Below are 6,001 nucleotides of genomic sequence, written 5' to 3' on the forward strand. Positions count from 1 at the left end.
TGGTCATCTCAAGAACTTTAATGGCTTGTAATCTGTCTCTTCATTTAGGATTTGGCTCATCTTGCAAGAAATGTTCCTTCCGGAGGATGTTTTTTCCTCCCCCTGCAGTCTTAATTTGACCTTTTAATAGGCAGGCAAACACTCGAGGCTGAAATTAGCTTCTTCGTCTGATGATGTGATAATTAAATTTGGTGAGGTCATCTGTACACAAAAAGCAAAACAAGCCCACACACTTCCTGTGACCTTTTCTCCCTGTATCATCTAACCCCACCCTCTCCACCCAGCTCCTTCTCGTCATCAAAAGTTGTTATGACGACCTGAGTAAACAGAAGAGCAGAGCAGAGACACAGCTGTGATGGTGGGGGTGGTCTATGTGTGCCTGTCCTACTTTACTTTGAACTTGGAAGGTCAGAGATGCCAGGCCACCTCTAGTGGTAGAAAGTAGAGCAGGGCGATATGACCAAAAATATTTATCACTCTATATACATTTGAAAATTTGCGATAACGATATAACTGACGATAGAATTGACACTAGACAAACTACTTTACAACTCCACAACTTTATTAGTGCAAAAAATCCCATCAATGTATTTTCACTTAAACAAGCAGCTGTTTTTTATGTGCATTAAAGTTATATAAAAATCTAACAGTGCAAATGCAAATTCCTTGCTGACAGTTTAACCAAAAGGCATTTCCAGCTGACATATCCTCAGCATTACCATGTATAATATCCACAAAACTTAAAAAGAGGTTATACACACACAATATTATGTTGAAGCACAGTACGTATCACTCCGCGAGGCTCCGGCTTACGATAGCCGTAATGCTCCGACAATCCATCAAGCGCCGCTTCGTAGCTTAGCAAAGTCACACTAAAACATTTGACAGATTTTCGAGTACCACATATACCAAGCTCCTTAGACTCTAAAGACAAGAGTTTATATATATATATATATATATATATATCAGTCTTCCCTTTTGTTGACATTCCTTAAAGTGCAAACTCTTGTCTTTAGAGTCTAAGGAGCTTGGAAAGAAAAGCGTCTGGACTTCTTTAAGTTGCTTGAAGACGTTTCACCTCTCATCCCAGAAGCTTCTTCAGTTCTAAGGTCAAATGGTGTCTTTAGACTTTTCGTATTCCCCCTCTGCCTCCCTGGGCCCAAGAAGCAACAGGCACTGCACCCAAAGCACCAAGGGCGGCACAGACGGATACCTTAGGTGTTCTGCGTCACACCACACATAGGATAAAGGCTGCAGTTAGTTTGTGCCTGTCACATCCCCTAATTTTGGAAACAAATTGGCTGGGGTTTAATAACCTTTTGGGGCAGTATGTGGGGATGTGATCACAACTTTTAGTAGCGTGTAGTGTCTGGGCTCAGGGTGACGCGGGGGGAGGAGACTCACTAGGGCGTCACTACAAGGGCCCGCCACCCCGTGAGAGATTAACCACTGGAGCAGTCTCGGGATGACACCCAACTCTCAGCCTTTGACCAAGTGATAGAAATTGATGGTCGGACCTACGTGCACATTGTATTACTGAATGATCCTAACAGGAAAAAAAAAAAAAGAAAACCAGTTACCAATGCCTTTATAAAAAAACTGTTATATTTTATTTCACATTTGATAGTAACACACTCTGTTATTGGTTAATCGTTTGATATAATAAGAAAGTTTAATGTAAATAAATACATTAAATCAGATGACAACGTAGCTGACACTGTGTTTATAAGTATTAGGTCAACCAGAACTGTTCAAATTGGCAGCCACACATCAAGTCTTTATACAAACAATATTAAAATATAAAAAATATATATATAATGAAAGAAACAGTTGAATTAATATGAAATTATTGAATTATATGAAATATTATGGCTAAGTGTGCCACAGCGTTTCTCTTTAAACTACTTGGGGACACTTTTACTGGCAGGCAGTGATGTCACTGCAAGGCAAGATTCTGTTGCCATAGTCTGAGTTTATTTTGAAAGCTCACTTACAGAACTCGCTTAAACAGCTTAGAAAAGACAAGCACATGCATTTGAAGAAATATTCACTACGTTTTCCTGTTTGAAAGATTTTAAAAATTAAGATGAACAAGGAAACGAGAAAAAATACAAGTCCAGCAGATAAGAAAGGTCCAGGAGATCAAAGTAAGTAAACAAATACATCAAATCTGTGTAAAATCCCCCAAATAACAGAATCTACATTTCTAAAAATGTTGACACTCTGTGTAAAAATGAATCATTTGAATCCTGTGTTTGAGTGAAAATAGCAGAAATACAACATGTCTAATCAAAGAAAGGTTACTGGGGCACTTTGTCTTTGGTAAAATAATGGGACAAGTTTATTCTTGGACTCAGCAGTAAAAACAGACCAACAAGTGTCATGAAGCTCTAACACTTAGTAGACCTAGTATGGACTGGTGTTGCTCTGTTTTTATCAAAAGGATGAACTTGTTATTAGAATTTAACCAATCCTCATTAAAATGCCATCAAAATCCTTCCAGTCCTGATGTCGAGCACTCTTTTTCACTACTGTGTTGTTGTTGTTTAGGTAAGTAGCAAGCAGCTTGGCTTTTATACTCAGGTGAAGAGCAAAATGAACATTTAGGCTACAGCAGAGAGTCATTTGTGTCACAGCTGTAGTAAAACAACATGTGTGTTTGTCTTTTCAGGTGAATTCCAGGCCAGATACGTGGAGGAGCACCATCTTGGAGGAGGCGGCTGTAGAGCAGTGTTTGCTGGCTACCGGATAACGGATCGTTGCCCAGTAAGTGTTCAGATGGTGGGAGTAAGACAGGCAGTAACGCAGATAAGGGTTAATATCGTAAGCTGAGACGTGTGCTGTTTCACACCTTTAGTGATGCCATACGGAGGAAATGCTCACCAATGCTCTGTGTCTTTTAGGTAGCCATCAAACACATTCCAAAGGACAGAATCCCCATCAAAGTGACGGTAAGTGTGCAACACTTGAACTGTTTTTACATTCCTGGACTGAGTGCAGCGTTCACCTGTGGAACGTCTCTTCCTCATCATCCACTTTGTTGGAATATATCAGGGTGAAAACGCGAAGCGGGTCTCGGTGGAAGTGGCCATTATGCTGAAGCTTGCAGCTGAAGCGGATGGACCAGTGGGAGCGTCAGCACCCGTGTCTCTGCTGGACTGGTTTGACCTCGGCACAGAGCTGATCCTGGTGCTGGAGAGACCCGTCCCCGCTGTGGACCTGCATGATTACATCACAGCAAATGGAGGATGTTTACCAGAGGAAAAGGCCAAGGTAAGTTGACTGGAAGAGCCTTAGACTGTACAGCATTCAATCAAAACACAGAATATCAGAGAAGCATCAACCTGTTGACTCATTACTGTCTTTTTCATCTTTTCCAGGTCATTCTGAAGCAGCTGGTTGATGCAGCAAAGCACCTGGAGGATAAACACATCTTTCACCGGGACATCAAGAGTGAGAACATTCTGATTGAGACCGGCTCAGATGTGCCTCGTGTTCGTATCATCGACTTTGGACTGAGCTGCTTTGCTAAGGAGCGATCGGTGTGCCGCCTCTTCTATGGTAACATATTCAGCTCCTGCTCTTCACACATGTAGCAATTTGTGCCTTTTGTTTTACAAGAAATTGTCATTGTGTCTGTTTATTAGGTACAGCTATTCACACCCCTCCCGAATGTTACGGACGCAAAAAAACAGGGCTGGACCCACCACGGTGTGGCAAATGGGAGTGGTGCTGTATGAAGCGCTTCATGTGGGGGACTTTAATACCATGACGTTCCTCCAAAAGGAACTGAAATTCAACAAGGATCTGTCGCCACGTAAGAAAACGTCACGCTTCAACATTCACTGATGGCTTGGATCACTGGAACTATCATCTTCATCTGTTTTCTCCTTTCTTTCTCTCCAGACTGCCGGAACTTCTTGGACGCATGTTTAACCAACGTCCCGGAGAAGCACCCAACGCTGGGGGACCTCCAGCTTCACCCCTGGCTCAGATAAGCCCGTCTCTTTCACACACAGACACACACTTCATATCTTATCATATAAGTGTGATACATTACCTAACTTTCTTTTTATTAACTTTTTTACAGGAAAAGTGTGTTTTTAGTTTTTTTGGCCTATTCTAAATTTTGTTATCCTGGAGTTCCTGTAACCCCCCCAGCCATCCCAGGAAAGGGGATCTCTCTTTGAATGGGCTTTCCCCAGGTTTCTTCCCATCGATCTGGCCCCCCGGGGAGTTTTTCCTCGTCTTCATAGAGAGCTTGGGCTGGGTCAGGAGCTCCATCAAAATTGGCCTAATTTGATTAGTCAAATGTAATAAAATACTTTAATTAATCAAATAAAATTTAGTAAAAGTCTGAACATTTAATTTCCATCAAAATAAAACTTGTTTAATTCAACTTTGGTGAGAATACTCTTTTAATACCATTTCAAGGATTGTTTTTTACCCAAAAAAGAAGAAAACTGAAAATGAATCAGGTTAAAGTTTAACTACTGGCCTGCATTTACCAGTAAGTACAAACTCTCCACAAGTACCACTTAACTCAGGTTTCCCACGGCACCTGTGCAGAGTTTCTGTTTATGACTGCGCTCAGGCCTCTCCAGTTTTGCCCCAGAAAGTGGTAAAAAATTATTTTTAATAGATCCTGATTACATAAAAACAGGTTTTATGGTTTGCCCTCATTGGCACTGATTTATTATTTCCATCAGTGAATGAGAAATGAAGACGCTGAAACAGCCTCAACGAGGCTTTTCACTTCTATGTATAGCTGATTCGACCCACCAACAGCAGCGAGGACTGGAGTGACAGTAACCCAGTGACGTGCGAGGAAACTTTCTGCACAGCCTCACAATTGGTCGACCTCTGATTCCATTCACGTGTTGCCAGGGAGAGGGACCCTCCACCCAAATCACACACATAGCGCACTCCCTCCTATGGTATTTTACTAATTCACACAGGAATGCACCGTCCAGTTGTCAAGGGACAGAAGAAACGGAGCTTTTTTTTTACAAGTGTAACTTCAAATATGTTATGCAATCATTATTTAACTCTATACACAAACAGATATCAGTGTGTGTGTATATGTAAGGACATCATATCAACAATAGGGTTCAATTTATCAACAATTTGATTTTGTCTTCTTTTTTGGTTCTGAACAGTCTGTCACCAAATAACAACATGAGCCTCAATTTGATTCTTACGTTTATACAAAGTATGATTTCTACTAAGATTTCTTTTTCACCTTTTCAGCAAATTAACTCCAAGGTTGTGTATACAAGTGGGAAGAGAGTTCGTATGCATAACTGTACAAAACAATAATTACACAATTCTTCACAGCATCTTAATATGTGCATTGTTTACACAACATCTCTATTTAATTATTAAATCATCATCAGTACCTTTATTATGAAACTGCTGATTAAGCTGCATGGTTTTCTTCACCACAATACACAAAAGATTTTAAAGATTTCATTCAGTTTAATTTTATTGTATTTGTGCAGCTCCAATTCACCACAACAGACACCTCGGGGTGCTTTGTATTGCAGGGTAACGACCCTGAGATATATGAGTGAAATGTCCAACAAACAGACGAACCCCTGCGAGCACGGTGGAGAGGAAGAACCTTTCAGCAGAATCAGGCAAGGGGAGGGGCAGATTTCTATGTGGTCTCAGTGCATCATGGGAAACCCACAGCAGCATATCAATGAGGTCGCCTGAGATCTCCCGATCCACCCCTTAATGAAACCAGTTATAGGCCCCACATATGGGTGGGCTGAAATTTGGCGTTCTATTTTGATTTTTTCCAGCATTTTTGAGCCCTCACAACTTCTTAAGCACAGGGGACACGTTTCTATTGCTGGAAAACAATGCTTCTCTTGCTCTACATCTTTTTTATTGAAAATAAGAGCCGTCATACTGAGGCTTAGAGCTGAACAGTGGGAATTTGGCTTTAAACTGTGACACTTGGAGTGGGTTTAAGACCCAAGTGTCATCGAGGACA

At 41.1% G+C, this 6,001-nt stretch overlaps 1 pseudogene; it reads left to right on the forward strand.

The window, feature by feature from the left end:
- The first annotated feature begins 2,086 nt into the window (after positions 1-2,086).
- On the forward strand, positions 2,087-3,998 carry LOC146664063 (serine/threonine-protein kinase pim-1-like; annotated as a pseudogene).
- Positions 3,999-6,001: the final 2,003 nt, after the last annotated feature.

Source organism: Rhamphochromis longiceps, linkage group LG8 (assembly GCF_057381845.1).
Source record: "Rhamphochromis longiceps isolate RC_006_pf linkage group LG8, R_longiceps_female_GT1.1, whole genome shotgun sequence".
NCBI classification, from domain to species: domain Eukaryota; kingdom Metazoa; phylum Chordata; class Actinopteri; order Cichliformes; family Cichlidae; genus Rhamphochromis; species Rhamphochromis longiceps.